General features: G+C 45.3%; 1 long non-coding RNA gene across 1 annotated transcript; it reads right to left on the bottom strand.

The window, feature by feature from the left end:
* Positions 1-840: 840 nt before the first annotated feature.
* Positions 841-22,989, bottom strand: LOC134392650 (uncharacterized). The gene is made up of 3 exons (XR_010025052.1): positions 22,785-22,989; positions 4,780-4,838; positions 841-1,126 (listed from the first exon to the last, which is right to left on the bottom strand). It is a non-coding gene; the product is annotated as an uncharacterized LOC134392650 (long non-coding RNA).
* Between the last annotated feature and the right edge of the window lie 35 nt (positions 22,990-23,024).

The raw sequence follows: 23,024 nt of genomic DNA on the forward strand, positions 1-23,024 counted from the left end.
AAATTTTTATCAGTGTGAGATGTATTTTTGCTTTAGGGCCTCCTCCTTCCGCCTTGCCTCCTTCCCCCTTTTGTTTTTTTTTAACTGACTGGGGCAATGCATCTACGGTGTAAACGAAAATGCCACAATTAGCAGAAGGGATCGGGGTGTTCCATCCCGTCACTTCTTGGAAAGTAAGAACATGACGAGCAGCTCTCGGGCGCTTTGCGAAGTGTTTACATCAAGGAGCTGCCTTTACATAACATTCTCTGGAAACAGAATAAGAAATCGGGGTTGTCAACAGCGTTGTCAGTTCGAGCTAATGGACCTTAAATGTGCTCCTCCCTCTCAAAAAAGTCAAGCGATTTTAAAGTGCTACAGGTTCCACAACAGTCGATTCATTTAGCTATTTTCGTTTTTCACAAGTGATGCTAACAAGAGGCTGAGTTTCCTTTTGGGGTGGGTGGGTTCGCTATTGTATCTGTTTTATTAATTTATTTGTTCCTGTGCGTGTTTAGATGGGGGGTTTGTTGTTTATTCGTTCAGTCGTTTCCGACTCTTCGTGACTTCATGGACCAGCCCACGCCAGAGCTTTCTGTCGGCCTACAATTCCCAGCATTATGCCTAAACATTTTATTTATTTATTACATTTTTTCTTCAAATAACCTGGCCCCAAGCTGTTTAGGTTTGCATAGGCTTGTGCCCCTAATGTATTTATGTCTCATGTTTCAGGGACAAATATCACAGGGTGGCTTATAGCAATGAATAAATTTATTTATTTATTTATTACATTTTTATACCGCCCAATAGCCAAAGCTCTCTGGGCGGTTCACAAAAATTAAAACCATGAAGAGCATAAAAACAACCAACAAATTTAAAACACACATACGAAATATAATATAAAAAGCACAACCAGAATAAAACGACACAGCAAAAATTAATATAGGTTAAAATATGAGATTAAAACAGCAAAGTTTAAATTTAAGTTAAATTAGTTGTTAAAATACTGAGAAAATAAAAAGGTCTTCAGCTGGCGACGAAAGGAAAACAATGTAGGTGCCAAGCGAACCTCTCTGGGGAGATCGTTCCACAACCAGGGTGCCACAGCAGAGAAAGCCCTCCTCCTGGTAGCCACCTGCCTCACTTCCTTGTTTTATTATATCAAAGATAATAAAACATTAAAAATAAAACCATTAAAACAGTAGACAAGTAAAACCATTGATAAAAAAGTATTTTAAAAATCAGCTTAAAACTCAATGATGTTTTTAATGGTGGTTCAAAAGATGTGAGGCCACCAGTGAAAAGGCCCAGTCCCCAGTACCTGTCCTGTATATTGTGTTATGTGTGGAGGCGAGGGGTTTACATTAGAAATGCCCTGTGCCAAGTCATTTTCTTGCCTGAAATTCCATGTCTTCACACACAACAATGGTAGCTTTCTAAGGTCTAGATCTAAGGCTATAATTGTACTCCTCAAAATGTTTTTGCTAGATCCAAGAAATTAGCTGGAAAACCCTTGGTGCCAGGCTGCGGTCGGGGTGGAGAGTGGGAAAATGCTTTTGGTGGGCTGTCTATATGTCTTCTAAGCCCGCAGTGTTGCCAGGTCAGTTATGCGATACACCTGCCACCTTGCAGCCCTGGTGGGGCTTTCTGTTGATGCTGCACAGTAAAAAAAGTTGGGAACTTACCCTGACTTTTTTCTTCAAAGCGAGGTCACCGTGGCCCTTCCACCATGGTGACCTTGCTCCCTGATTAGTTGCCGGAAGCCAGGCAAAGGACAGGGGTGTGTTAATTAACTTCCCTGATGCTGTGTTAATTCATCCCAATTTATATCTGAAACTGCGCATTTTTAGAGGGAGCTTTTATCCTTTAGTTTGCTGATGCACAACTGTATATCTCTAGTTTATAAAAATAGAGATCTGCTGCTTCCCTGGCAGGGAACGCAGCAGATCTCTATTTTTATAAACTGGAGATGCACAGCTGTGCATCAGCAAAGTAAAGGATAAAAGATCCCTCCACAAATGCCTTGAATAACTTGGGATTTTTGCTTCTTCTCAGAACAGTGGGCATAATGGGTGGAAGGCGGTGGCAGCTATTACTCCCGCGCCCCTCCCCGCAACCAGAAATATGTTTTTCCCGGAACTGAAAATCCGCGTTTTAGGGACAGCCAGCTCTGCTGTATTATAACACTGATGGAGCAAAGCCAATTTCATCATACTGCAAAGAATAAGAGCAATGCGCTTTCCTTCTGTGTTTGTCAAGATGAAGCCTAAGAGTCCCAAAAGTACACAAGCAGAAGTGGAATTATGATTTGACATCAGTAACGAGGGTTCAATGAACTCCCAATACATCACTTTAGTAAGCCTTACAATATCCCTTCAACGAAGGCCAGTATGATGATGTTACTGCGGGGGGGGGGGGGAGGGGGCATTGGCGGAATGGTGGGATGGCAGAAGGCATCTAGTGACTGAAGTGAGATTTGAACCATGAATTTCTGGACCTAAAGCTCACGATCTTAGGATCAAAGTGGATGTGATGCTAAATGTGTCATTACATATATATATATATATATATATATATATATATATATTTAACTGCAATAGCAAACATGGCGTGGTATGTGTGTTTGATTTTCATCATAATCACAGTATGATGGTCTCCCTCCAAGTTTTATTTTATTTATTTATTTGTTTGTTTATTTATTACATTTTTATACTGCCTAATAGCCAAAGCTCTAAAGTTCCTCAGAATAAGTTCCTACTGATGTTAATGAAAGTTTTCCTTTTAGGGATAATAGGAGCTGGGAATTGATTTCATTGGGACTATAGGGGAGGGTGGAAGGTTAAACATCCCCTCCCTGCATGCCTTTGTCTTTATTTATTTATTTATTTATTTTATTACATTTATATACCGTCCCACAGCCGAAGCTCTCTGGGCGGTTTACAACAATTAAAAATAGTAAATATTAAAAGTATACAAAAGTTTTAAAAAAACATAAAAATAGTATAAAACAACAGTATCCATTTAAAAACAACAATTCTGGGGTCCATTAAAAACAAACTTAGCATTGTTAAATGCTGTTAAAATGCCTGGGAGAAGAGAAAAGTCTTGACCTGGCGCCGAAAAGATAACAATGTTGGCGCCAGGCGAGCCACATCGGGAAGATCATTCCACAGTCGGGGGGCAACCACTGAGAAGGCCCTCTCCCTTGTTGCCATCCTCCGAGCTTCCCTCGGAGTAGGCACTCAGAGGAGGACCTTAGATGTTGAGCGCAGTGTACGGGTAGGTTCATGTCGGGAGAGGCGTTCCATCAGGTATTGTGGTCCCAAGCCATGTAGGGCTTTATAGGTTAAGACCAGCACCTTGAATTGGGCTCGGAAACATATAGGCAGCCAATGCAAGCGGGCCAGAATCGGTGTTATATGGTCAAACCTCCCTGTTCCAGCTATCAATCTGGCTGCCGCACTTTGCACAAGCTGCAGCTTCCGGACCGTCTTCAAAGGCTGCCCCATGTAGAGGGCATTGCAGTAATCTAATTTGGAAGTTACCAAAGTATGGACAACTGAAGCTAAGTTATCCCTGTCCAGATAGGGGCGTAGCTGGGCCACCAACCGAAGTTGGTAGAAAGCACTCCGTGCCACTGAGGCCACCTGAGCCTCAAGTGACAAAGATGGTTCTAGGAGAACCCCCAAGCTACGAACCTGCTCCTTCAGGGGGAGTGCAACCCCATCCAGAACCGGTTGAACACCCCCCATCCAATCAGAGGAACCACCCACCAGCAGCATCTCAGTCTTGTCTGGATTGAGTTTCAGTTTATTAGCCCTCATCCAGTCCATTGTCGCAGCCAAGCACCGGTTCAGCACATCCACAGCCACACCTGATGAGGATGAAAAGGAGCAGTAGAGCTGCGTGTCATCAGCGTACTGATGACAGCGCACTCCAAAACTCCGGATGACCGCACCCAACAGTTTCATGTACATGTTAAACAGCATGGGGGACAAGACCGACCCCTGCGGAACCCCATACTGGAGAGTCCACGGGGCCGAGCAATGTCCCCCAAGCACTACCTTCTGGAGCCGTCCTGCTAAGTAGGAGCGAAACCACAGCAATGCAGTGCCCCCCACTCCCAACTCAGCCAGACGTTCCAGAAGGATACCATGGTCGATGGTATCGAAAGCCGCTGAGAGATCAAGGAGAATCAACAAAGTCACACTCCCCCTGTCCTTCTCCCGACATAGGTCATCATACAGGGCGACCAAGGCTGTTTCCGTGCCAAAGCCAGGCGTGAAACCCGACTGAAATGGATCCAGATAATCAGTCTCATCCAAGATTGTCTGGAGCTTGCCCGCCACCACCCGCTCAAGGACCTTGCCCAGGAATGGAACATTTGCTACCGCCTGTAGTTACTAAGATTTTCCGGGTCCAAGGAAGTTTTCTTCAGGAGTGGTCTCACTACCGCCTCTTTCAGATGGTCTGGGACCACTCCCTCTCATAGAGAGGCATTAATCACCTCCTTGGCCCAGCCGGCTGTTCCATCCCTACTAGCTTTTATTAGCCAAGAGGGGCAAGGATCCAATACAGAGGTGGTCACGCGGACCTGTCCAAGCACCTTGTCCACATCCTCGAGCTGTACCAACTGAAACTCATCCAAGACTACAGGACAAGACAATGAAAAACAACCTCCCAACCCGCTATTATTATTATTATTTTTTAAAAATTGTAATGATGTCTTAGCACCGTATCTACTTTGTCCTTTAATCACTATCCTGTGCCAGCTCTAAAAATGAAACGATACCTGAATACCTTTTTAATTTGCCAAATGCCGCCAGAGGGTATCTTGTGGATATCCTATTCATCAATTCCTAGTATTATAAGAACATAAGAAAAGCCATGCAGAATCAGACCAAAGCCTTATCTAGTCCAATATTCTGTTCAACACAGGCCAGCCAGCTGCATTTGGGAAGTCCATAGGCAGGATATGAGTGCAGTAGCAAACTGCCCCACCTCTTGTTTTTGTTCCCCAGCTACTGGTGTACACAGGCACACTCCCTTTGATATTGGAAGGAATATTCACTCATCATGACTAGTAGCCACCGATAGTCTTATCCTCCATGAAGTCTTTAAAAGCCATCCAAGCTGATGGTCATCGCAGCATCTTGTAATCGTGAATTCCATAGTGTAACTATGTGCCCTCTAAAGAAGTACTTCCTTTTATCTGTCCTGAATCTCCCACCATTCAGCTTCATGGAATGTCCCAGGTTGTACCGTGTTTCCCCCAAAATAAGACAGTGTCTTATATTAATTTTTGCTCCCAAAGATGCGCTAGGTCTTATTTTCAGGGGATGTCTTATTTTTCCATGAAGAAGAATACGGTACACATTTATTGTTGAACAAAAAAAAAGGTCTTATTTTCGTTGGGATGCCTTATATTACAGCGAGAGGCAAAACTGGAAGTAGGTCTTATTTTCGGGGGATGTCTTACTTTCGGGGAAACAGGGTAGTATTTCTCCATACAATACCTAATTTTGTACACCTCTTATGTCTTCCCTTACCTTTTTATATAAGGTAAAACAGTCCCAGACATTGGTCTGGTTTGCATGACACAACAGCCCCCTGTGGCTTAATATAACTGCAAGGGCTGTGACGTTGTGCTGTGCACCCACAGGCATCAGTTTTACATGATGCCCATGGGCACTCACCTAGGTTCACACATGGCTTGTTGTGTTGTTTAAACCCAGGTGTCAGGGGTTGTTTGAAGGGTAGACAACCCTTTAATAACCCTAAAACAGGGCATAGGTTATTTGAGGGTTGTGTAACCCTCAGCCCCAGCCACCTGGAGTTCGTATGATACAGCAAAACGGATGCCATACAAAAATGGCACCCGTGGGCACCTGGCACAGTGCAACAACCACTGCTGGTAAATTAAACTATGGTTTAATCTGGTTTGCATGATCAAAACAACCCACCGTGGCTTATTTGAATTGGTGTTGCATGCCAGGCACCATTAGCCTGGCATGCAACACTGACTGAGTCCTTTGTAACTAACCACACCTCCCATGGTAGCCATTTTGTGGTGGTGCCCAGGAGTTTCTCAAATTGCCAAATGTGCCCATGGGCCCCAAAAGGTTGTGCATTCTGTGTTAAATGATAACAATCCTGTCACCATCTGGACTGAGATAATCTGGCTTCAGTAATAACTTCCTGTTTGGATTTTGGTATGTAGGACTGCCTTTGAAGAGAGTCTGGAAACTTCAGTTAGGCCAAAATATGGCTGCAACAGCTCTAACTGGGACCAGACATTATAAATGTATTACTCCGATACTTTACTGCCTTCATTGGCTCTTGGACTGTTTCCGTGACACAAAAAGGAAATGGGCTTGAAACATTTAGTTTTACACAGCGGACGTGTAAAAGTTGGGAAATAGTGTTTCTCTCAAAATGCTCCTTCATTCAGTGCATCATTAATTTACAGAATTCACTACCACGAAATGTGAGGTGGCCATTTGTTCTAATTTACAGAAGACAGTCTTCTATTCGAGGGGCTCTCAGAGGATAGTCCACTATTTAGAAGGCTGTCCAAGTCCAGTTTATCTAAGAAGAATGAACAGAGAGAGGCCTTGAAGTTGCCCATCTTGAAGTTGGTCAAGACTGAGCAAAGTACATAGGAGGTCACCCAGTTAACACTCTATGTTGCGATGAATTGTATTTCTACTTAAATCATAGTACTTATCCTGACATTTGAAAATCCATGCCATGTTTTGTCCTCTCTATTAATGAGTAGGTGGTTATTCAAACAAAAGGTAGTGATAGCCATTAATTTAGATGATTTTTTAAAAGATTGTGGACAAATTCATGGAAGCTGTTAGATATAAGAGCTAGATGAAACTTTCCTCTTCAAAGGCACCATATATCTGATTGCAACTGTGGATTGTTACTACGTTTATATCCTGGTTGTGAATGCTGGACAAGGTGGGATTGGTCCGATCAAGTAAGGCAAATTCTTTTGCTTACCCTAGGGCAGCCTTCTCCAACCTGGTGCCCTCCAGATGCATTGAATCAAAATGCCATTATCCCCAGCCAGAATGGCTGCATTAGTTGGTGATGGTGGGAGTTGTAATCCAACACAGTTGGAGGGCACCAGGTTGGGGAGGACGGTCCTAGTGCAAATTCTGGTTATCCGGTTATCCATTCAACCCAAGTCACCTGGATTCACCCTGTCTCTTCTTCAACTCTCTTAGTGCTTTGATCAAATGGTGCTTTGTTTTATACCAGGTTTTGGGGTCACTGAAAATGGTTGGTTATTTCACAGTAGACAAACTCCTATTATGCAAACAAGTTCATATCTGGTCATTTGAACCAAATTGCTCAACTAGGGGAGAAATTGGATTGCAGGGAAGGGGAGAAGGAAAGGACAAATTAATTTAATAATTTTGTGTACTCCTAATTAATGAGTATGTCCTTGGAATTGTCCAACACAAAACACATGCCAAAAACTAGGCTTGGGGTTATATTTAAGATTAGTCCAATCTCTTTTTACCCCCATACAAAATCTGCAGTCGTGTGGCTGCTGGACAGGCAGGAAATTACTGACATGCACAAGTATATTTGTTTTGTATTGCATGTACAGTGCTTTAATGAATTAAGTCTTTTACAATCATTAATTTGTTTGATTTTCTACCAAACGTACAGAAATTAAATCCTTTCTTTAATGGATGAGGAAAGTAGAAAGCTATTAGCACATCTAACTCAGCATGCATGGCTTATCTCTAGTAGTGACTCTCCAGAGCTTCCAAGAGCTGTCTTACCAGCCCTACCAGGAGTTTCCAGGGATTGAACCTGGAGCTAGGGTTGCATGACAAAGTGTACCTCCTGAAATTCCCTCTTTTGAGCAACTATTAAAAGTGTAGCAGAAACTCTATACTCTTTGTATGAAAAACATGTGCCCTTCCACTGAACCATGGCCCTTCCCAAAGGAGGAGAGCATTAATATGTTTTCACAGGTAACCTGAGAATCACATTAATTATCCCTCATCAGCACCAACCAACCCATCTGATTTCTATTTATTTGTGTTAAGTGAGGCTCCTGTTATTGTCAGATGCCAGTCTAGCTAGAACAGGGAGAAGATTATGGTAACCATATGAAAAGGAGGACAGGGCTCCTGTATCTTCAACAGTTGCATAGGAAAGGGAAATTTCAGCGGGTGTCATTTGTATACATGCAGCACCTGGTGAAATTCCCTCTTCATCACAACTGTTAAAGCGGCAGGAGCTATTACAGTGACAGATACAAAAGAGAGCAGGGCTCTTGCAGCATTAACTGTTGTGATGAAGAGGGAATTTCACCAGGTGCTGCATGCATACAAATGACACCCGCTGAAATTCCATTTTCTATACAACTGTTAAGGATACAGGAGCCCTGTCTTCCTTTCCATATGGTCACCCTAAAGAAGATGCACCTCCATTTACCCATATGGACTGCATGCAGCTTTGCAGTAAAGTTGTTCACACATGTACACACTTGCATGAGAGAGGTAAAACAGTGCTTTTGCAGCCTGATCCTATATATGTTAACTTAGTTCAACAAAGTTTTATGGGCTTACTCCCTAGTATGTGTGTATACCTACTTACGTGGGAGTAAGACAAACTGAACTCAGTTGGCCTTACTTCTGAGTAGACATGCATGAGATTGCACTATTAGAGCCTCATGTGGCACAGAGTGGTAAGCGGCAGTTACTGCAGCCGAAACTCTCCCCACGGCCTGAGTTTGATCCCAGCAGAAGCTGGTTCTCAGGCAGCCAGCTCAGGTCGACTCAGCCTTCCATCCTTCCAAGGTCGGTAAAATGAGTATCCAGCTAGCTGGGGGAAAGGTAACTGTGACTGGGGAAGGCAATGGCAAACCACCCCACTACAAAGTCTGCCAAGAAAAGGTCAGCGAAAGCAGGCGTCCCTCTAGGAGTCAGCAATGACTCAAGTGCTTGCATTAGAGGTTCCTTTCCTTTCCTTCCTTTACACAGAAGCTGTTCGTAAATGAGAAAAGAAAGAAAGAAAAACATTGGTCTTTTGTTCTAAAACTGACTTCAAGGCTGCTATATCTCAAGAGGTGCTAAAAAAAATCTTGCAAATTCCTGAGGAAGGAGTCTTTGATTCCAAAACATGTTGTACTACAACAGCTATGTTAAAACCATTTTTTTTTGCCCTTTTCAACATCTGGTTCACTCTCTTCTTTGTCTTGTAGTAAGTGAAATAACCCTTCGTGCGATTTGTGATAACATCAGCACTAACTGGCGAAAGTGAAAAAAGCTACGTGAAAGAAATATGTTAAGCAACTGTGGCTTTTCTTACCCCCATGGATGCTGCACCTACCAACATTTCTCTTCTTCACAGCTAAAGACACAGAAGCCCATGTTATGCTCCTTTGTATCTACCTAATGATCTTTCTGGTGGGTCTGTGGCAGAAGCGGGTCTGATAGCAACACTCAAGGCACTAAACTAGTGTTATTGTGCCCACTGTAATTGGCTGCACATGTAAGGGTAACCATATTCTTAATGGGAAAAGGGTTCTGTCCCTTTGAAAGCTCTGAAAGGGAGAGTCATTGGTCAAGTCTCTGCTGTTGCTTTGCAAACTCTTGCAGAATAATGTTCTACTGCAAAGGTCTTAAAGGGGCAGCTGCCTTGTCCCTTTTGGAATCTAGTTAGACTACAAGCTTATCCTGCAAAAGGCATGCAAAGGAGGATGAGGCTTCTGCAGCTTTATTGGGTATGCAGAAGAGGGGGATTTTAGCCAGCGCAGCTTTTCTCACCCTTACCAAACAAACTGCACCCACAGAAGTGCCATCTTTTACGCAATGGTTAAAGCAACAGGAACCCTGTCCTCCTTGGCTAATCCACACTGTCAGCAGTTCTTCCAGTATTACCCATTATTTGTTGCCATTTTCACTTTCTCCGTGTCCCAGCTAAAGGAAATTCCAGAAGGGATCAGCTTTCATCCCCTGCTCGGTTTCACTTCATCCCCTGTTTCTTGCATATCAGAACAGACGTGCTTCATAGAAATAAAATAGATTTCTGTGCTAGGTGTCTAGGAGGACTGTGCTATTCAGAATTCATCTTGCTTCACACTCATTCCCCACCACCTGCCTCTGCTGAGAGCTATTCTCAAACCTTGTTTACACGGCAAAGCTCTTGAGTGGAGGAGGCCTGGTGACTGGGCCAGTGTGGGATCAGCACCCTCTAGTGAGAGAGGCTGAGAAATCCACTGCCTCCATTTCCTTCACTCCTCCCTTATTTACTGACTCACGTTCTGTTCTCTGGCGCCGATTGCCCTCCGGCTAAGCACACTTGTACGGCAGGGACCCGCTTTGTACGTCAGTCCTACCCTACCTGCATAACCCACTGACCCTCTTTTTATTATATATTACGATCTTAGAGGGCATAAGTAGGGTGACCATATGAAAAGGAGGGCAGGGCTCCTGTATCTTCAACAGTTGTATTGAAAAGGAAATTTCAGCAGGTGTCATTTGTATATATGGGGAACCTGGTGAATTCCCTCTTCGTCACCACAGTGAAAGCTGCAGGAGCTATACTAGAGAGACCAGATTTAAAAGACGGCAGGGCACCTGCAGCTTTAACTGTTGTGATGAAGAGGAAATTTCCCCAGGTTCTCCATATATACAAATGACACCTGCTGAAATTCCCTTTTCAATACAAATGTTAAAGATACAGGAGCCCTGTCCTCCTTTTCATATGGTCACCCTAGTTTAATTTTAGATACAGAGTTGTGAAACCTAATTTAAATATTTTATCTCTTTTATCACAAATTAAGATTGGCCAATCAGGGCCTGTTTAAAGTGCATGCTGTACCGTACGCTGTTCTGATCAATAAAATTGTGTCCTGTCAGGGAACCACTAGTAACTCTAGATCAGGGAAGGGGAACCTCTGGCCAATGGGCCTGATAAGGCCCATGGGGGGGGGGGTTCCCATAGGGCCCAGAAGCATCTTGCCCTGGCCCCTTTGCCATGGAAGGGAAAGCCCTTGACTCTATTCCTCACCTAATAAGAGATAAAGCACAAAAAAGGCTCCATTTCTCATACCAGCTTCATCAGGGATATAAATGCATAACATCAATCTCCGGGTGGTAACTAGGTGCTTTTTTCCAGGCATGTCTGGCCTTGCCTTAAAGCCTCTTTCTCCAAACACAGGACGGACCAGATCCTAAAGTTCCTTATGAGAGAAAGAAAGATAGCTGGGTTGGAAGAAGCACCCTGGAAAGAGACAGAGAGGGTCCTAATCTGCTAATCATTCAGGCAAACAAGCAGTTCAGAAATAAAGGGGAAGACATGTTTTCTACTTCTGTCTAAAGAAAGAGGAGGTAAAGCTTCATAAATCCAAGTTACTGCTCACGTCTTTCCAGTTTTGCTCAAGAGCTGGAAACACCCCTGAAAACTGCTGAGAACAACACTAGAGGTTTACAAGAAATGCATGACCACATCTACCACAATGCCTAAAGAATGTCTAGAGGAAGGCCATGATGTGATCAAGCTCAGAGTTTATCCACCTTGCATAAGCAGCAGCCAAGGAACAGTTATGGGGGCCGAAACTCTGACCATGATAAGCTCAGGTCTCAAGTCAGATGCTTCCAGATGAGGCTTTTATCACACCATTGCCCTGCCTCATTCGCCAGGGGTCCAGTCCTTGTTGTCTTGCACTCACACTTCTCCCATCTTTTTCCTTAACGCAGAAAATCTGTTAAGGAAAGAAGAAGAAAAGACAGAATTGCTGCACAACGCCTTTGGGTAGGAGCCCTCCATCTGGAAGCACCCATATCTACCAGGAAGACACTGGTCAAAGATGTGCAACAGGACCGCGTGCCACGTAATTGGGCCTGACTGTTGAAAAACTGTATAGCAAAATGCATGTTAGGGGGAAGATGAACCTTTCTCCCTAGCATGCTGGGTTGTTGTTTTCATTCGAAGGCATTTTAGATTTTGCAGGTGTTATTACATATGTTGCATTGGGGTGGGTGGGTCTTGTACTGTGTTTTATTCCTTTAGCTTTATCTACAATCCACCCAGAGAAGTGTCATCGGGCAGAATACAAATGAATGAAAGAGAGATTTTATTGTGAGAGATTGTTCAGTCATGCCGTTGCTTCTTGCTTTGAAACAGTCCAGGAAAAGCTTTAGCATTTGATTTTGCCGATAATATACTGCCCCTTAGTGAAGGTTTTTCTATGTCTGATCATAACCGTCAGGATGAAGGAGGGTCACTTTGAACGATTTGAACAGGTGGAGCCTGCACTGACCTTGTGCGGACACTAGCGGACTGGGAGCCTCTGGATTTCAGGTATCAGGGTTGATGAAATTCCCACACAGAGCCAGAGGCCTATGTGCTCAATTTGCTTTTATAACAAATAAATATTGAAAGACCCACAAAGGTCCTGGACTAGCTTTGAAGAAGCTGCCAGGTCAAGGGTTGACGATCGCTGGTTTCAAAGCGATTTTTGAATTTAGCGAAGGTCAGCAGTTTATCTGAGTTGCGCTGGAAGGCTTTCTTCTTTTTTCTATTTTTCTAAAAAGGAGCTCCATCTGGCACTGATAGGCTTGGCTGTGATGTGCGTCAGCGACGCATCTAGGGCAACATAGAACCAGTGGCTTCAGAAAATGGGCTGGAAGGAAAGAGGGCTGAAGCATCTGTTCTGTGCACGCTTACCTCAGAATAACTCCCACTGAATTCAGTGAACTTACTTTCACGTAGGTACGCATAGGATCACACAGCACATTTAATTGGTTTCTATGTGGAGTGGAACTCGGAGGCAAATAGAGACTTTTCGAGCTTGTGTTTACCTTGTAGTGAAATTGTGGTTGTGGGGTGGCATTTGCAAGGAAGAATCAGTAGGTGTGAGGGTGTAATTAATTCTTCTCCCACCCAATAATTTTCTTCTCCATAAATTCCCCTTGGCTGTAGTGCAGTTAGGAAATTTTAGATTCGTGACAGTAACTTATATTACCTTAGTTACTTCAAAATACAGTAAGACAGACCTGCTCTGGTGGAGGACCCTTATTCTCATCCTCTGTCCCAAAGTCCTGCCTTGGGGGCATTGCTGCCCCCCTGGCTTCCCTCCCCAACCAGCTTTAAAACCAGAAATAAGTGCATGTGAGGGAAAGCCCTGGCAAGAGGTGGAAGAAGGATTAAGCACACACCCCACCCACTCATCAGTTCTACCCTACAAATGCCCTACATTATTATTATTATTATTATTATTATTATTTATTTATTTATTTATATAGCACCATCAATGTACATGGTGCTGTACAGAGTAAAACAGTAAATAGCAAGACTCTGCCGCATAGGCTTACCATTACCTGGCAAACACACATTTGTCAAAGTATTCTAACCGGAAACCAGCAAACAGGGGTAGGTCCCCATCTATGAGGTAAGGTAGGGGTGGGCAGCTTGTGGCCCTCATTAGTAACTCAGGCAGAAACACAGAGGGTAGGCAAGGTTTATTCTTACATAGTCTAAGGCAGCCTTCCTCAACCTGGGGCGCTCCAGATGTGTTGGACTGCAGTTGTAGTCCAACACATCTGGAGCGCCCCAGGTTGAGGAAGGCTGGTCTAAGGCCTTTGCTAGACCAGGTTATATCCCGAGCTGATACCCGGGATCGCCCCTGTGTGTCCAGATGACGCACGGGATCCTGAGCTCAGGCAGGGATCAACCCTGCCTGGCCCGGGATATAGCCTACCTCTTTGGGCCTGCTTTTTCCACAGTCCTGGGCTGAGCCCGGGATCGTGGAAGGTGTAGCCCGTTCCGCTGCTTTTCCCGGCTACACGTGGTTACTCACGCATAGCCGGGAGAAGCTGCGCACGGGCCGCAGCGCTCCACAGGAGCAGGGTGGGGGGAGTGGGGAAATTATTATTTTTTAAAAAAACAAACCTTACCTTGGGTCGCTCGTGTGCAGCCGGCCCTTTAAGATGAAAAAAAATGGCGGACGCGACAGGGCTTTCCTTCAGCCCGTCGCATCTGACGTGTAGACTGGGACGACAGCCCGTGATAGTTGTATCACAGGCTCTCCCCTCCTGCATCACGGATTTTCAAGCAGGTCTAGCAAAGGCCTTCAAGTGCTTCCAGATGAGGCTTTTACTGTGCAACCACCCTGCCTTCACAGAATTTTACAGAGGGCCCAGCTGCCATTGTCTTCCATTATAAACCTCCTGCCCATGTTTTTCTGCTGCTACTTTCATCCTTTTTCTTTCTAAAGAAAATCCGTTAAGGATGGAAACATGGAATAGCTGTCTTTTGATTGGTAGTGCTAGGAACTGTCCATCTGAAACCACCCTCAAAACCAGTCCTTCGGGCTGCAGAAATAAAGTGTACCCTCAATGTTAACTGAGAAAGCAAGTGTGCCTCAGCTATCTGGAAACCTGGGAAATACTAATTTAAAGTTATCCTGAACTGAAAAGATAGTACTATGAGGACACTGTTGTGTGCCATTGAAGAACAAAGAAACAGCTGGGTGCAGAAGAGTGAGTGACATTCTGCCATTTTCTCAACCCCATCAAGCACTGTATTTGACTCCAGCTCTGACGTGACTAACTGCACTGGCACAAATACAGCCGACATAGTAGGACCTTGGCCAAGCACTACAAGGTCAATCCACTCCCAACCCTTCCCCCTCCTCTGATTGGTCCAGAGGCTTGTGGGCAGAGGGTAGGAGGCAGAGCAGGAAGGAATGCAATGTTCTAAGTTGGGTAAATCGTAGGTGTGGCGAACGAGAGCAGAAGGCAGGGTCACTACCATGGTCTCCCTGGTAGTACTCCAGAGTGTGTATTTCATTTTCTCACATATCTTTTCCCATGGGCTCTAGGGCAGCCTTCCCCAACCTGGTGCTCCCCAGTTCGGTTGGACTGGAACTCTCATAATTGGAGGTGTAGTCCAACACATGTGGAGGGTTCCAGGTTGGGGAAGGTTGATCTAGGGCACAGATGAGCAAAATGTAGATATCTGATGTTTTAGACTTCAATGCGCAGCATTCCTGGCCATTGGCCGTACTGGTTGGGGCTTCTGGGAGTTGATGCCCAAAGCAGCAGGAGATCTATCTTCTGTCCATCCCTGCTCCAGAGTTTATATTTCATTTTCCTAATGCTCCTAGTTGCCTAAACCCAGGAACCAACTTTGTGGCCTGCCTCTTGTTTCAGATTTGTGACAGCAGCAGGGTCTTGGGGGTAATGCCATTGCCCACCAAGACAGTTTTCCTGATACCAGACCCTTTTCCTTGCCCCTGTCTTTATGGTGGTGCTTTGGCGCCACGCGTCCGCACTTGCGTTCCTTCCCAACATCTGCATGGGAAGGAACGCAAGGGCGAACTTTCCCAGTGTTTAAAAGTAAAAAAAAATGGGGGGAGGAGAGGAATGGGGCCGTTCTTCCCTCCCCTTTTTAAATTTTTATTTTATTATCTGTATCTCTGCAGCTGTGCAGATACAGATAATAAAAATAAAAAGAAAGGGGTGGAGGAACGGGCGGCCAGAGGGAGGATGCAAGGAGAGGGGGCAGGGGCTCAAGGTGAACCACCTCTCCTCCCTCTGGCTGCCCATTCCTTCTCTCCCACTTATTTTTCTTTTTATTATCTGTATCTGCGCAGCTGCGCAGCTATAGATAATAAAAAAATTAAAAGGGGGGGAGGAATGGCCCCGTTCCTCTCCTCCCCCCATTTTTATTTTTATTTACTTTTACAGAGGCACGGGGCCACCCAGCGGTGCCATGGGTTCCACTGCCAAAAAAGTTGGGTTAAGTGCCCGACTTTTTTGGAGCGGAGTTTCCAGGGTTTGCCCCGGATGGCTTCGCAATGGCGGCTGCATCATGTAGATGACGTGCTGCTATTGCAAAGCCACCCCGGGCCAAGCCCTTCGTGTAGACATGTGCCTTGTTCCATGCAAGTGGAGCAAAAGCACGTCATTCACTTGTACGGGGCAAGAGGAGAACTGTAATTTGACCAGCCAAGAAAAGAAAATCCAACCCGGCTCCCTGTTGCGTCTTCAACAGCAGCTTGAACTGTTCAAATCATCAGGGAAAGCTTTTCATGGCATGGCAATAAATATTGTCACTTGCTAAAACTTGCAGGTCAACCTCTTGCTAAAATTATAGTACAGGAGCAACAAGTTCCAGAGGTGATACCTACACAGGGCCTTTTACTTCAGTTCTACTTCGCCCCCAAGTTGATTGTGTCACATGATGCATGCCTGTCTCCATAGCTAGTGCAGCATTTCTTGCCCTAAATCCATTCTGCCCCCGCCCCCAAACTCATTTTGTGACGGGTTATCCAGCCATAATGGTTTCAGTGCAATTTGGGAGTCCGTGTGACCTCAGCTAGCTTCGGTGCGGGCTGGTGGAAGCAGTACTGATTTGTGCAAGAGAAATTTGCAGGGACAAAACACGTCTACCCGGAAGTAACTCATTGCCCTCAATTGCACTTTGCCAAGTGTAGTGACGTCACAGAACTCTGAGAGGGGGTGGAGTCCAGCAGCTCCCCCACCCCGTTCAGCCTCCTGGACCGTATTCACCAAGCTGCAGCCACTTACTGGACCTGTACCCCAGGCGCTTGCGCAATCCACAAGTGCCAGCATCAACCTTGTCCTTAGCGAGTCACCATTTTGCATAAAAATGGCAGCTCGGGGAATTTCCGGCCATCTAATGTTGCGTAAATAGCAGCCATAAGATGCCATTTACGCAAGATTACAGGCATAGTAAGGGCTTCACTTGGGAGCAGGGCTTCACAATCACTCTTTCACAATTGTGTGATTGTGCAATGTTGCATTAGCTAGATAGTCACAATTTAGTTACAGAATCATAGAATAGCAGAGCTGGAAGGGGCCTACAAGGCCATCGAGTCCATCCCCCTGCTCAATGCAGGAATCCACCCTAAAGCATCCCTGACAGATGGCTGTCCAGCTGCCTCTTGAAGGCCTCTAGTGTGGGAGAGACCACGACCTCCCTAGGTAACTGATTCCATTGTCATACTGCTCTAACAGTCAGGAAGTTTTTCCTGATGTCCAGCTGGAGTCTGGCTTCGTTTAACTTGAGCCCATTATTTTGTGTCCTGCACTCTGGGAGGATTGAGAAGAGATCCTGGCCCTCATCTGTGTGACAACTTCTCAAGTATTTGAAGAGTGCTATCATGTCTCCCCTCAATCTTCTCTTCTCCAGGCTAAACATGCCCAATTCTTTCAGTCTCTCTTCATAGGGCTTTGTTTCCAGACCCCTGATCATCCTGGTTGCCCTCCTCTGAACACGCTCCAGCTTGTCTGTGTCCTTCTTGAATTGTGGAGCCCAGAACTGGAAGCAATACTCTAAATGAGGCCTAACCAGGGCCGAATAGAGAGGAACCAGTACCTCATGTGATTTGGAAGCTATACTTCTATTAATGCAGCCCAAAATAGCATTTGCCTTTCTTTCTTATACTGGGGTAGTAACTCATTCGCCACCCTTACTATGACAGGAGTATGGGGAGCAGGGCTTATTCACAGTCCTGATGGATGCAAGGGGAGAGATGTGGGGTAAACTATGGAACGTTATTCATCTCTTACATTAAAATGTCCTGAGCACGGGAGCATTGAAACCAGCAAGGAGCAAGCCTCTCTCATTCGCTGAGCAGCACATGTGCAGTTGATGGCGTTCAGTTCACTAGCTGGGCTCCACCCACCCAACCCTAAAGTATTGCGGTTTCAAGGGCGGTTTGACTTGTGAAAGTTGGTTTTTAGGTAGAGCATGCTTTGCTTTTTCTTACTTGGTGTGCTGCTGACAGACCAAAGTGATTTTACAAAAATCTGGATATAGCCAGAAAGCGCTTCTCATACCATTTCCATGTAAGTTGGGCCCAGTAGAAAAGTTGGCAAGCCTAGCTTGGAGTTGGGGAAAAACATCTGGTGGGGAGGCACACTTGCCATCCATCATCTTGAAACAACTGGACCTGGAACAAGAGTAGGGGAAAATGCTTCCTCTCAACCATTTTCCTTTGCAAACTCTTTGCCTCAGCCATTGTGCTTCTGGTTCTGAATAGCTGCAACTCTGAAGAGCTTTTCAAAGGAGTTTCAAGGCATCACTAACTGATGCACCTTTTTCATGAAAAATGAATGTCCAGTAAGGATATCAAAAGCCAGTGGTTCTTTCAACTAATTGTAATCCAGACCACCTCAATCTGGCTGTAAAATCAGACCGGAGCAGGTGTATTCACTCCCTATATTCAATAGTAAAGTATATAGCAATACAGTATTTAGTATATTGTAAGAATTATTACTTTAAATAAAGCTGCCTTTCCCAACCCGGATGTGTTGAACTGCAACTCCTGTAATTCCTAGCCATCCTAGCCAATGAGCATGCTGGGTGGGAATTATGGGTGTTGCAATCCAACATATCAGAAGGGGACTAGGTTGAGGACGGCTGATATAAAGCATTGCCCCTCAGAACCTCCCTGGGATCCTGGAGTTCAAGATAAGCCATGGCTGAAGATAAAGGAATGGATTATTTCTTGAATATGAATTATCTAATTGTGGCTTAGCTCACTGTTGCCTGAGAGAGAAGAATGGCTTTTGTTTGTGGAAGGCAAACAACTGTTGTAAAATAAATAAATTACAGGAGGGTTGCCACATATTTACTGCCACTCACACACAATTTTAGCAAGTTAAGTTTTCCTTGCATGGAAAGAAGGGGTGGAAAAAATCTCTATCTGCTGTGTGTGTGTGTGTGTGTGTGTTTTATTGTCATGTTGCTGCCAAGAGGCCTAGAAACAAATGCAGTAAAAAAAAAGAAATGGCAATTTTATAGCAAAAACACAATTGGGGTGTTGAGCACTCAACCACAAAGACTCACACGTGAAATATAAGATAGACGCAATATATTACAAATGTGGGTGATATATACAGTATTCTTACATATACAGTTCGTAAATAAGTATTGTATACAGTTCATAATATACAGTTCGTAAATAAGTATTGAGCCTCGTGTGGCGCAGAGTGGTAAAGCAGCAGTTTCTGCAGCCGAAACCATCCCCACGGCCTGAGTTCGATCCCAGCGGAAGCTGGTTTCAGGCAGCCAGCTCGGGTTGACTCAGCCTTCCATCCTCCCGAGGTCGGTAAAATGAGTACCCAGTTAGCTGGGGGAAAGGGAATAACGGCCGGGGAAGGCAACGGCAAACCACCCCGCTATAAGGCCTGCCAAGAAAACGTCAGCGAAAGCTGGCGTCCCTCCAAGAGTCAGTAATGACTCGGTGCTTGCACGAGAGGTTCCTTTCCTTTTCTAAATAAGTATACAAAACACTTTCTCCTTGCTGATACACAGCCTTAAATCTCTCCAAAGAAATCCAACGGTGCAGAAGCCTCCACCATATAGACAATAAAGAAAACAATAACAATAATAGAGTCCAATGTGTCTCAACTGCTTGAGAGCATTATGTGGCTGATCTAAACATGAAAACTACAAGACGATGTTGGAGAGCTCCACCCCAAACATACAGCCACGGCTCCTTCTTTGAACAAGCGTCCAACTGCTGAAGACTCCTCGAAACGGGAATTGTACCGGACACCTGTTTATTTAGACGCCTAGAATTGTGAATGTTTATTTAGACGCCCTGATTAGTGTGGGGGGGGGCGGGGAATACAATTCTGTACTTCTACTACAAAAATATTTTCCCATATGCTGTTTGGTAACATGGTATTGAGACTTTAGTGCTGACACATTGGACTCTATTATGGTTATTGTTTTCTTTATTGTCTATATGGTGGAGACTTCTGCACCGTTGGATTTCTTTGGAGGGGTTTAAGGCAGTGTATCAGTCAGGAGAAAGTGTTTTGTATACTTATTTACGAACTGTATATGTAAGAATACTGTATATATCACCCACATTTGTAATATATTGCATCTATCTTATATTTCACGTGTGGCTCTTTGTGGTTGAGTGCTCAACACCCCAATTGTGTTTTTGCTACTTCAACCACAGCCTTCTATTTTCTCTACTAAATTTTATAGTGAAAGCAAGAAAACTCCAATGGGTCCACATTGAACAGAAGAAGAGTTTGTTTTCCTTCTGGAAATGAGGAGTTTAAAAGGCCCCAGTATTGCTCAAATGGAGAAAAAGTTCAGCTGCTGCTGGAAAACACCTACTTTGTTTCAGGTGAAAGGCCAGGGCAGCCTTACCAAAGTTCTTTCCCGAAGAGGTTACGTAATCTCACAGAGAAATTGAATCAGAGATCCTTGATTGCCTCAAACTGTTAACCCTGCAAGCTACAGGCTTTTGCGGTGGTTTTACACACTGCAAGCAGGAAATGCCTTCTCTTTGGCAAAAAGCATGTCCTTGAATCTGACTTCAGTCACAGGGGCACCAGAGTTGTTAGCATACTTATGCTACACCAAATAGAAAGCTGAGGTTTAATACATACGTAGCCTAAGGAACAACGTTATATTGTAATATAAAGTTCTGGAAGAAGAATAGTTTCTCTCCGTCACCTGAAATTCAAGAATGAAATCCCCTCACACATTAAAAGAATGCACGAGGGGTTTAAAGGGGTACATGGGAAAGTGCATTCTATGAGCATGAGAAAGAGCTCCACGTGCACAGTCACGTGTGTGTCGAACTCTTGCATGCAATGGGGGGGACCTGATTGGCTGAGGATCCAACTTGCGCAAAACAGTTCTATGCGAATGCATTAGTACTTGATGAACATGTGGCTGGCAGAGTGTGTGGTCAGTGCACACACTGGGTGGCAGGCAGAGTTGGCTGGCATAACCTTGCTCCCCCCTCCCCCCACCTCAGTATGTGTGGCGTGTTCATCCGAACAACCATTCATATATATAAAATGCTTAGGTATGTTTCCGTGCAGGCTTCAGCTGATACAGGTTGCTAAGCGACAGTAACAGCATGTAACGTCAGCTGATACAGGATGCTGAGCCCCTCGACCAACTCCTCCGGGCTTTCCAAGGTAATCCTACCCCCCTTTCTGCCTCTTCGCTCCCCCACCCCCACAAAGGGGCCAGCGCCACTGTCCGGAGCATAAGCGAGGCACGGCCGGGGCCCTTGGTGGCCGGGTGGGAGGCCGCTCGCCTGCTGCGAGCCCAGGCCCCGGCCTAATCTCATGCAAGCTGGGCGGGTGGCCCAAGGCTGACAGGAACCCCTGGGAGAGGGTCCAGATCATGAGCGAGGCATAGCAGCGGCCCTTGGTGTCCGGGTGGGAGGCCGCTCGCCTGCTCCGAGCCAAGGCCCCGGCCTAATCTCATGCGAGCTGGGCGGGCGGCCCAAGGCTGACAGGAACCCCTGGGAGAGGGTCCAGATCATGAGCGAGGCATGGCAGCGGCCCTTGGTGTCCGGGTGGGAGGCCGCTCACCTGCTGCGAGCCAAGGCCCCAGCCTAATCTCATGCGAGCTGGGCGGGCGGCCCAAGGCTGACAGGAACCCTGGGGAGAGGGGGACACCTGCTCCCCCTCCCCCCAACCTCCCTGCCCCCCAGGTCTGCCAGACAGCGCTGTATCGGCAGCCTCCAAGCAGCACGTGCCCCACGATGATATTTAATTAAATTTTAAGATATGCTACAATGGTGTATGTTACGCCAAGTACAGCTAGTGTTGTAGAATTCCAGCAGCTGGAGCTTTCCTCAGCCAAGCTGCATCTGTTAAAATGTCCCTCTCCTAAGCGTAATTAAAGATACCAGAGTCCCATCCATCTTTGCATCTGGTCACTCTAACGAAGTTAAAGCCTCTCCCCCTCCCCCGCCAGCAATCTTAATGAAGATTGCCGCTTCATTGTTGCTATTTGCATCTGGTGTGGGGAGGGGATCTATATCTCCACCCCTCTTTCCAGTGCTCCTCCTCAAGAGTGTGTGTTAGACTGTGCATGTGCTTGAGAGAGTGTATGCACATGAGTATGTGTGCAATAGTTTGCGTGTGCCTGGGTGCCCATCACTCCATCTGGCCCTGGGGGGTGAAAAAAATTGTACTCCACTACAAAGCAAGCCCCACACATGAGACTGAATGTTGAGTTGTGGCCGTGACTGAATCTGACAAGGGGCCAATCTACACCAAGCAGGATATAACACTTTTAAAACAGTATATGAAATGTGTCCTGGGCCTGAACAGTTGTCATAACCCCTATAAACCATTGTAAGCAGTAGTGTAGATCCTGCCTTGGATTGCAGAGGAGGACTTCCTGTGGATGCTGGGAGACTTAGGCAGGATCTACACTACTGCTTTAAAGCACTTTATAACAGTTTTGACAACTGTTGGGGCCCAGGACACATTCCATATACAGGTCACATTGACCATTACCTCAAGTACATCATACATCTGAACGTATTGCAGCTTTTGCAACATTTTAGAATCACCCATTTTCAGGATGTACAAGCATGCTGTACCCTGTTCATGGCACAGATCAGATAATTAATGTTTAAAAGCCGCCTCCACTCAGCGTTGGGGGTGTGTGAGTGGGTGGGAAGTGGTGCCTCTGAAACTGGGATTGAGGAGTCCCTGAGTGCCTGCTCTGCACTTAATCCACATACGTCAGTAACTGTGTGGCTGTAACTTGGAGTTATTGAAACATCTAAGTCAGGGCTGATAAGCAACAATAATCCAGACTTGGGAAGGAAATCCCTAGTATTAGCAATTCTTAGCATGTCACTGAGTTTTTCTGTTGTCCTTTCCACACCATCTCATCTCCAGACTAAAACTCAGCTGTTGCAAGACATGGTTTTTTAATCTCTTTGTGCCACCTGCTGTTAGAAAGGAAGTACTAACCCCCTTTTAGTTACTAGGATTTTAAAGAGAAACAGCACCTACCTTTTCGCAACCTCTCGGCTTGCCTGCAAAAGAGGGCGTTGTTTTTCCGCCTCTTTCGCAGGAGTGTTGAGTAGGGTGACCATATGAAAAGGAGGACAAGGCTCCTGCATCTTTAATAGTTGCATAGAAAAGGGAATTTCAGCAGGTGTCATTTGTATATATGGAGAAGCTGGTGAAATTCCCTCTTCATCACAACAGTTAAAGCTGCAGGAGCTATACTAGAGTGGCCAGATTTAAAAG

Source organism: Elgaria multicarinata, chromosome 1 (assembly GCF_023053635.1).
Source record: "Elgaria multicarinata webbii isolate HBS135686 ecotype San Diego chromosome 1, rElgMul1.1.pri, whole genome shotgun sequence".
Classification (NCBI taxonomy): domain Eukaryota; kingdom Metazoa; phylum Chordata; class Lepidosauria; order Squamata; family Anguidae; genus Elgaria; species Elgaria multicarinata.